A 10,573-nucleotide genomic window follows, 5' to 3' on the forward strand; every position below is an offset into this window, starting at 1 on the left:
TTGTTGTTGTGAAGCGGCGTTGTGGTTGGTGGTTGTTATTGTGAAGCGGCGTTGTGGTTGGTGGTTGTTGTTGTGATGGCTGTTGAGACGTGGTTGGTGGTGGTAATAATGGCGGCTGGTCCAAAATAAAGATAGTGAAAGAAAAACGGCTATCCTGAAGAGTCGCAGCCCGCATGAATGACATTTATTCCCTCTAAACAACGGGTTTGGGCCTAACTACACATATACTTACCGAGATATCTCACCTAAGGGACCTGAATGGTGGTTTGTGAATTTCGTCAACCACAACAATATATATATATATATATATATATATATATATATATATATATATATATATATATATATATATATATATATATATATGTATATGTAGTTCAAGCCCCGTTTCGCCACTGAATTTTTGGGTTGACCAGGGGGTTGACTCAGCCTGTCATCCTTCCGAGGTCGGCGAAGTGAGTACCAGTGTACTGGGCCGGTGTATACCCCGGATAAAATAGGTGTACCATATCCCTGTGTCGTAAGAGGCGACCAGGGTTGCGTCAGGAAGGGCATCCGGCGTAAAACATGCGCCAAATCACTATGCGGATCATATGGATGATCCGCTGTGGCGACCCCAAACGGGAGCAGCCGAAACAAGAAAAAGATATATACATACATATATAAATATATATATATATTTATATATATATATATATATATATATATATATATATATATATATATATATATATATATATATATGTATATGTATATGTATGTATATGTATATGTATATATATGTATATGTATATGTATATGTATGTATATGTATATGTATATGTATATGTATATATATATATATATACAGTCATCCCCCGTTTATTGCGGCGGTTACGTTCCAACCCCCCCCCCCCGCGAGAAGTGAAAATCCGCGATGAATGGATGCCTCCCAAAAAAATCGACTCATCTGGTCTGGTCGGCTTGGCAATGAACGGGTTTGAGGTGTCGGAGATCGACTCGTCTGGTATGAACGGGTTTGAGGTGCCGGAGATCGACTCGTCTGGTCTGGTCGGCTTGGCAATGATCGGGTTCGAGGTGCCGGAGATCGACTCGTCTGGTCTGGTCGGCTTGGCAATGATCGGGTTCGAGGTGCCGGAGATCGACTCGTCTCGTCGGGTCGGCTTGGCAATGATCGGGTTTGAGGTGCCGGAGATCGACTTGTCTGGTCTGGTCTGGTCGGTTTGGCTGTGCTCGTCCAACCGTGGCAAACCTTTTTCCTTCCCGAAGCATATCGAGCGCTTTAACCTTCTCCTGGAGCGGCAGGACCTTCCTCTGGCGCTTTGCTTCCTTGCCAGCAGCCTTAGAAGGTGCAGTGCGTTTGGCGGCATCGTAGGGCTTGGACAAAAAACGTAGAAAATATTCGAAGTTCACAAGCGAAACTTTGGCTCGTTCGTTGTGTGACTGGTCGAGCACCACGCGTTGTAATTTATTGCTTAAATCATTTATATTTTATATATTATTACCGCGATATACCGGGGGAATCCGCAGAAAAAATTAGTTAGGTTCCAAGGGAAAACCCGCGATGAACCGGGGGCACGATAGGTGAACCGCGATATAGCGGGGGATTAGGGGATTACTGTGTTCATATATATATATATATATATATATATATATATATATATATATATATATATATATATATATATATATATATATATATATACATACATACACGTGGTTAATGCAGCCGGCATTGCCCAGGTTCTTTTTGAATGAATTTAATCTTCTGAAAATAGGTCTGACGCGAGCCCATTATCAGTTCTCTATTGGGCCACGACAGTCATAGCCGAAGGGGGTTGGTCAGCGGGAAACACCCCCCCCCCCCCCCGGGCCGAGAAGCTTCGCCACCTGGCCTATAACCTTCCCGGGGCCTGTCCTGACATTTTCTGTTTCAGAGGCTTCCTCCTTTCTTTCACCGTTCAGGAGATTAGCGCGTGCAGACAAACAAACAAACAAAAACTTCAAATTATATATTTGATATATATTGGGCTGGGTATTATGGTTTTCCATAAGAGGAGGGTTTGGTGGTATCTGCACATCTGTTGAATGTTGTACTCTGGCTGTTTGTTGAAATAACAAAACAATAAAATCAAAAAATTATTTTACCACTTTATAACCATTATTAACCTCCGCCATCGAAGATCGCAGGTTACTGTTTTCACCCCTTTCTGTTTGTTACTTACGAAATCTAAAGATTTCGGAAGTATATTGATGACTTCCGTTTCTGTTTGTTTGTTTGTTTGTTTGTTTGTTTGTAGGCACGATAACCCGAGAACCAAAGAAGCTACCAATGTCAAATTACACAACGTGATTCAGGAGGGTGATGGCGAGTGCTGATTAGATTTTGGTCAAAATCGGTTAAAGGTCAAGGTCACAGTGAGGTCAAACATCCAAAACATTCGATTTTTGATGGTTTGGTACAGAATCATCGTAAAAACTTCTGGTTTGCGTCGCTACCTTCTCTCGAGACAGCTTTTATTAGACAAGGTCAGAGGTCAAGTTGACGTCTATTGATTTCGTAAGTACCAGTCTATGACTGCTTGTTTGTTTGTTTGTTTGTGAACAGTATTACGGAAAAACTCCTCGACGGATTTCGACGAAACTTGGTGGGGGAGTTTAAGTATGGTCCAAGGATTATGCCATTAGATTTTGGACTCCCCCCCCCAAAAAAAAATTGTTAGAGAAATTTTTTTTTTGCATTTCTGCATGTTTTAAGTGATTTCCAACTCCCCCCCCCCCCAAAAAAAAATAATTGTTTGAGAAAAAACTTTTTTTGCAACTTTTTTTTTCAACAAAATTTCGATTTCTTTTTTTTTCATTTCTACATGTTTTAAGTGATTTCCAACACCCCCCCCCCCAAAAAAAAAAATGTTGGAGAAAAGAACTATAACCCTGTCAGCACTGTTGACACCATATTTCATGAATAAGATATAAGGTTCACTTGAGTGACCCAGCAGTATTGGCGGTGGAGGGTTTGCACTCTCCCGAGTGCTCACCCTCTAGTTTGTTGCTGTAATTGTTCTATCAATGTTAAAATCTCCCTTGTAAGATAATTCTGTAAGAAAAACGGAATATTTTGGAGTTGTTATTTTTGATCAGGAGAAAGCTTTTCATCGTTTTGATCATTTGTATGTTTTTAAAGTGCTTTTGGGGATTAGATTTGGCTCCATCTTTCCTTCTTGTGCTATGCTGCTTTATCATAATATTTACAGTGCTTAAGATTAACAATGAGCTTGTTACATGTTTTGCAGTTAACAGAGAAATGTTACCATGTGGTCCACCTCTGGGATGCTGTATGCTCTCTCCATCGAACCTTTGCTGAATTATTTGTGATCCAGAGTCTGGACATACCATGTTTGGTGCTCTTATTTTGTGCATGCAATCAAATGCTATCCTATGCTGATGATGTTTGTTTGGTTGTTTGGTGCCCCAATAACATTACCATCATGATTCAGTGTTTTTCTATACAGTAAACACTTAAACATTGCAGGGGTTACATTCCTGGAAAAAGCAGCGATAGTTAAAACCAATTTTGTATGCTAAAAAGGGGGTTAGGTTCCCCGGCTTCGAGAAAATAGAGAAGAAGATTGGCGACAGCCAAAAATAAACACGTTACAATTCAAATGTTGTTCGTCTTTCGGCTGCTCCCGTTAGGGGTCGCCACAGCGGATCATCCGTTATGATCCACATACTGATTTGGTATAGGTTTTACGCCAGATGCCCTTCCTGACGCAACCCTGGTCACCTCTTATGACACAAGGATAAGGATTGGGTTTCGCCATGATTCCGGGCTGCCCTACACCCTCTCAGCACGGCCCAGCGCAGAGCTCCCGTCCTCAAGCGATCCTCCAACCCAAGCCTCCAAGTAGCCGGATTACAGGCACACGCCACTACGCCCGGTACACGTTACAATTCAAATAAACATGTAAAATAAATATAAATATGCCTTGCAATGAAGTCTCCTGCTGCATAAACACAGCCCTTCCCTTCTGTAATTTGTTTAAAGCTCCCATATCTCTCTCTCTCTCTCTCTCTCTCTCTCTCTCTCTCTCTCTCTCTCTCTCTCTCTCTCTCTCTCTCTCTCTCTCTCTCTCTCTCTCTCTCTCTCTCTCTCTCTCTCTCTCTCTCTCTCTCTCTCTCTCTCTCTCTCTCTCTCTCTCTCTCTCTCTCTCTCTCTCTCTCTCTCTCTCTCTCTCTCTCTCTCTCTCTTTCTCTCTCTTTGTCTGTCTCTCTCTCTCTCTCTCTCTCTCTCTCTCTCTCTCTCTCTCTCTCTCTCTCTCTCTCGTACCATAGTCTTCTCAGAGCATTGGTGCCACTGATGACACAGCTTTCTGAGCAAGGGCTTCCAGGGTGGTTTGCCATTACCTTCCCAGCAGTAGTTAGGGCAGCAATTTGGAATTTGTTCATGGTGCCCATGATTTTTTTCCATATTCTTCCTCTTCACCTCACCTCCTCTTCACAAAGGAGACTGTGGAGATCTTTAACATCCAACAACTAATGCCGGCAGATGGGATGCCCTGGTTAACGTCCATCTGAAATGAGGCACACACATTGATGAATCACCTTGACTGTGAAACATCAGGATGACAGTTTATCGCTGGGTCAGGATTCAAACCCAGGCTAGCCAGTTTTGATGTGAATGTGCGTACCTCCAGCTCATCCTGCCACCCCAAATCCACCACCTTTCCTCTTATACTATATAATCTCTTAAATTGTTTCCTTTTGTAAGCTGTAGATGTGTTTCTCTTAGAAATCATACTGCAGCTCCTTACACCAGCAAATAAATATAATAAACGCACTCTCGCCTGACCAAGCTTATTCAAACCCTCCTCTTTCTGTGTCAAAGATATCGCTTTCCTCAAGTGTGGAGGTTTATCCTCAAAAAAAGAATCGACTCGGAAAAAAACAAAACATCTGGAGGTTTAACATTATTGAAGCGTTTTAGCACACCACCCTATATAATGTCAAAGTACTGCAAAACTGGAGGTTCATGGAAGTATTATGAAGGTGATTTGTGTTCTCCATTGTTCAAGTGTATCCATCCATCCATTGGGACCATACTCTGTAGAGCTTTGGTGCTGCCTCAGCAGTCTCCTTGGCTATTGGGCACAATCCTGCACAGGTCACCATTTCAACACAGGATACCACAGGATACTCAATGCCTTCATTTTGACAGGCAGTCAACCCCACCTGGTATTAATTCAACAGCTGAGGCGGATTTGAACTTCGGATGCTGGGATTCCAAGCCCACCACCGTAATCATTAAGCCAACACCAGGCATTGCTCAAGTCTCATTTATTTTAAGTAATGGTTTAATCTTCGTTTAAAGGTGTATAAATATATTAATTTCAAGTTGTACTGCTGTTTTACCCAGTGTCTATTACATCACCCTATCGAATACATTACATTAGTTATTTGTGCCTGTGGTTTGTGTCCTGTATATCATCCTTAAAAACAGCAAGTTTCCTGTTTGGAATGATTTTCAGTTTTGTTTGACTGCCAGGCAAGCTGAGAAAAATATATTATCTCCCTTGTTTTTGCATATGATGCCATGGAAGAACTCTGGTAATTAATAGTTTATTGGCCTCGACTTTATGGCACAGATTTTATTTTTTTATTTTTTTTAATGATGCATCATCTGGTGGTATCATTCCAGCAACTTTGGCAATTGTTCCGTGCGTTTTTCTGGAATGGGAAAACCTGGCTGTGGCGTGAGGTTCTCAGTTTACCTGAGTGATGGAGGCCAAGGTTTGGTTGATGTAAAGTGCCACTTGATGGCCTTTTGACAATCAGTTGTCTTCTGCATGCAATATACGTGACCATCTCCACCATGAGTCAATGTAGCTTGTCGCTTGTTGTGACCGGATGGTGGACTACGTGATGACTCTACTTTGCTTTTAATGGATCTTTCAAAAATGCATGTCTCCTCTGTCCGACTTCTATCAAAGAGTGTTAAATACATGGCAGGCCCTGAAGATGATTAGAGCTGCACATTCTGAAATAAAATGCATCCTTTTCATTATTACTCTGCGCTCGCGAAGCGAAAAGCAGGATTAGGCATTTGGTTGCGTACGTGTGGTGTACGTGTGCACGTGCGTGTCTGCATGTTTAAAATTAATTTTCTCGGCGACCATTTGTCCAATTGACATGAAATTTTACCATAGAATTGCCTTCGCCTGAAGAATTTTTTTTTATTCATAATTATGACATCATAGGTCATGTGGTATGGATACCATCTTGGAATAACCTGACACCTCCATCTCTCCCAAACTGCTCAATGGAAAAAATTGAAACATTGCTCATTGTCAAGTACTCTCAATGTGGAATAAGATATGTTGATGATGATGTCATCGATGCCTTCATTATGACGTCATAATTAGACAAGTACAACACTCTATCTGATCAGTATGAAAAAAAAAATATTCTGCAACTGTTAGTGAGTTAGTCCGATGGACACAACATTTTCAGAATATGAGCGGCTCCTCCCTGAAGAATTTTTTTCATGATAATAATGATGTCAAAAGTCACTTAGTTCAGGCGCCATCTTGGAAAATCAAAAAAAGTTACACTTCTATATCTCTGAAACCGCTCCATGGAAAAAAATTCAAACATGGCTTCAACTTCTTCTATGGGAAATAGCATGTGTTAATGATACTCCTCTTGGGAAATCAGATGTGTTAATGATGATGTCATCGGTATCACAATGATGATGTCATAATTCAGCAAGTATGATTCGATTTGGATGAATTTTAGTTCTCTGCAATTCTTGGTCTGATTGACATGAATTTCTCACCATCGAAGCACCTCCTCCACGAGAATATGATAATGATGATGTCATAGTTCACGTGGTACAGGCGCCATCTCACTAAAAATTCACACCTCTATATCTATGAAACCACTCTGGAAAAAATTGAGACCTGGATAATTGTCAACAACTCCCCATGGAGAATAATGTGTTAATGATGATGTCATTGGTCCCTTCATTATGACATCATAATTCGACCTGTACAACACTTATCCGATCATTATTAATTTTTTTTCTCAGCAGCTGTTTGTCTGATGGACACAAAATTTTCACCATCGGAGTGCCTCCTCCTTTAGAATATTTTAATGATAATCATGATGTCATCGGTCATGTGGTACAGGCACCATCTTGGAAAAACTGAAAAATGTTGCACCTCTATATCTCTAAAACCGTTGACTGTGCAGGATATGTATTCTATGAATACCATCTAATTGAACCTTTTTCCAAATTCCTGTCTCAATGGCATGCCCAATGCAAGTATTTCATTCAGTAATTTGTTGATGAAGGTGTAAAATTGTTTGGGGATATTTGGAATCAAGTGAAATTTGCCTTGGGGCTGATGCTCTAGAAAATCTGTGGCCCACCTGATCCTCCAGGATTGTAGCACAAGCATTATGCAGTGTGCTTCACACCTGTGCACAGTATGCACCTGATTGGGAGCAAAATCTCCAAATAAATGGAGCATGTGCAGACATTCATTCATATACCATACTTTTCCTCAACTCTCATTTAATATTTCTGATGCAAACATGTCTCATTGTGCCTCCTTTAGTGTAGGTTTAAATGTATAAACAATGTATAATTTAGTGTATGTTTAAATTAAAAGTAAGTTTTCTGAAGCAGAAGGATCTCTATCTGGGCTGTGTATACTGTTCTTCTACAATGGCAATCTGCACAGAAAAAGGTTCGATGGAGATATCTGTTGCCCTGTTCTGCTCATTTCCCAAACTGGAAAGGGTTTTTATAGCCCCCTGTGTCATTGTATGCTGATCTTCAATGGATGATCGTACATTGAATTCTTCCTTCCAATAAATTACAACACTGGTTTTCAAATATTTTATCGGAAGAGTGCCTATTTTCATTTTGTGTTGGGTATAAAACCTTTTTCACATTTATATTGAATGTCAAAATTTAACCTCCTTGTTTCGGTTTCTTCAAAATTGTTTTGTCAGTCGAGTTTTGACTTTTAATACCTGTGTGTTTATTTATTGGTTGGACCTCTTACACAAATAGTGTCCGAGATAATTTCCTGCTTGATCAGGCAAAGGTGGCCATGCACAAAACAAGAAAGGAAAATTTAGAAAGCATTTGAGTTAATGTTCTGTTCTTGTTTAAAACACTTGAAGTAATTAAAGTTAGATTTGGCTGTGTTTACAATGACAGGAAAACTGTTGTTGTTTGAGGAAAAATTTGGTGTAGGTGATATAATTTGCAGAGTATTAGAAAAGTGTTTATGTTTTTTTAACGTGTGTGTGTGTGTGTGTGTGTGTGTGTGTGTGTGTGTGTGTTTATGTGTATGTACATGTATATTAGGGTGCTCCAAAACAGCAAAAAAAACATAAAAAATTCAGACGTCTCCACAAGGCTTAAATTATTCCACTATGATTCAATAACGCACATACAATTTTTTAAGTTGATCGGAGGTGATTTAGGGGTCGCTCCATATGATGACTTTTAGTTTCATGAGTTGGTTAAATTAGGGTATGGTCAGGTATGATTACGGGTACTTCTGGATGTCCGAGGTGGAAATGGAGAGCATTTTCAAACTCTATGGGGTCCATTTACTCTAAGAAATGACTGCACCGCCTTTGAATTCACTACCATTTCGAAAATATGACCTAAAACAAGATTTATCATTACTGGAGTTGAGTATCTAATCCTACTCATTTTGATATTTTCTAATCTATAATTAATTTGTTGTCCGTCTAAACATTTCTCAGAGTAAATCGACCCCACTGAGTTCGAAAATGCAGTCCATTTTCACCTAGGAAGTTCAGAAGTGTACGGATTCGCATCTCACCATACCCTAATTTTTCAATCAATGGAATTACAAACTATTAGAATATTTTGTCTCATTTACCAAATACCACTATCATCTCCGCCTCTATTGCTGTCTCGACTCCCGCCTGAACTTATTTCTAGCCGGCCCAACATCCAGTGTTTTAGATTCAATGATTCACGAAAAATATGTTAGTTATTTATTTAGTTATTATTATATTAAATTAGGGTATGAAAAATTAGGCTTCCAAACACACTTCACGACCATGCAGCTCTCCGGAGGTCGAGGACAGGATGGGTTGTCAAAGAATGTGTGAATTGGACAAATGAAAGCTTCTATTTTTTTTCTTGGTTTTTTTTTTTTAGCAGTCGGCACTTCTGATGGGATCAATTCTGCAATTCTTCTCCGGTTAAGAGATTCTCGAGCTTATCCTATGTGTGGAAATTAAATAAAGGCACGAACACTGGCGTCTGCAGGCATCGCAATATACCCAGCGATTGTTATCTATGATGAACAGGCATTCAATAATATGAGTGAGGAAAGTGGAAAAAACAAACTTTATCATGAAGAAATTGCTGCGGCCTGTTCCAAATCAAAGCCTTGTTGATCAGGCCAAAACACATGGCAGCTTCACTCATGGTTTTTATCCCCCGCCGCGTGGTGGAAGGGGGATATTGTTGTCACCCAGGTCGTCTGGCTGTCCGTCCGGCTGTCCGTCCGTCCATCCGTCCGGGCATCAACATTTCTAGCTGTGAGTGCGATAACTCATAAACTATTCGCCATATCGATTTGAAATTTGAGTCACATGTACCACATGAAAAGGAGGAACCCTATTGATTTTGGGTGTGGCCGGATCAAAGATGGCTGACTGGGGTGGCCATCTTGAAAAAATGTTTTTGTAATAAATGGAAAACCGCTTATCTGATTTCAATTATTTTTGGTTACTACGTTCCTCACCCCTGGGGAACCTTTTTGAGATGATGACCAAATGGTGTCTTGTTTCCAATTCACCTCCCTCATTATCTGGAATATGTATGACCTTTTTCATTCAATGGCGGGGGATTCCCCATCTCTGATGGTATATTTTAGTTTTGGAGGAGACACATTGACACATTGACACACACACACACACACACACACACACACACACACACACACACACACACACACACACACACACACACACACACACACACACACACTTATTAGTGTAGATGAATAATAAACATGAACACTGCAGAAGACAAATTGCCTTATTTTCATTTTCAAAACTATTCCATTTAGCAGTACTTGGACGTGTTAAATAGGGTGGTGTATAAGACAGCTTCAATAGCACCAAACTTCCAGAATTTTCTTTACCGATCGTTAAAATCTTTATTTAATTTGAAGTACATACTTCAACACTGTGTGGGGTACTGTATTTTATGGACTCTAGTTTTTTGTTTTTTAAAGTGACACTGCCTCAATGAGAGCCGGTATTGCTTTGAATATTTTAGCACATTTTCCAATGTCCTCACTTGTTTTTAAGGTCATTGTTTCTGGGTTTCTGTTGAATTATTTTTTTTAAATAACCAGCAGATTTTAATTGTCAATTTTTTGCACCAAGCGATATTATGGCAACAACCACCTTTATTTTCCTGTGGTGGTTTTCCTTCCTCAATCATCTTACTCTTGATACTTTGGTGTGTTTAAGGATTCACTTTATTTGCACGTTCGATCCCATCTTG

General features: G+C 40.0%; 1 long non-coding RNA gene and 1 pseudogene across 1 annotated transcript; one reads left to right on the plus strand and one right to left on the minus strand.

The window, feature by feature from the left end:
* The first annotated feature begins 924 nt into the window (after positions 1-924).
* Positions 925-3,492, plus strand: LOC147020363 (uncharacterized). The gene is made up of 2 exons (XR_015062082.1): positions 925-1,349; positions 3,294-3,492. It is a non-coding gene; the product is annotated as an uncharacterized LOC147020363 (long non-coding RNA).
* A 312-nt stretch (positions 3,493-3,804) lies between these two features.
* Positions 3,805-3,943, minus strand: LOC147020364 (signal recognition particle RNA; annotated as a pseudogene).
* Positions 3,944-10,573: the final 6,630 nt, after the last annotated feature.

Source organism: Eptatretus burgeri, chromosome 9 (assembly GCF_056783735.1).
Source record: "Eptatretus burgeri isolate ZD-2024b chromosome 9, Ebu_testis_v1, whole genome shotgun sequence".
Classification (NCBI taxonomy): Eukaryota; Metazoa; Chordata; class Myxini; order Myxiniformes; family Myxinidae; genus Eptatretus; species Eptatretus burgeri.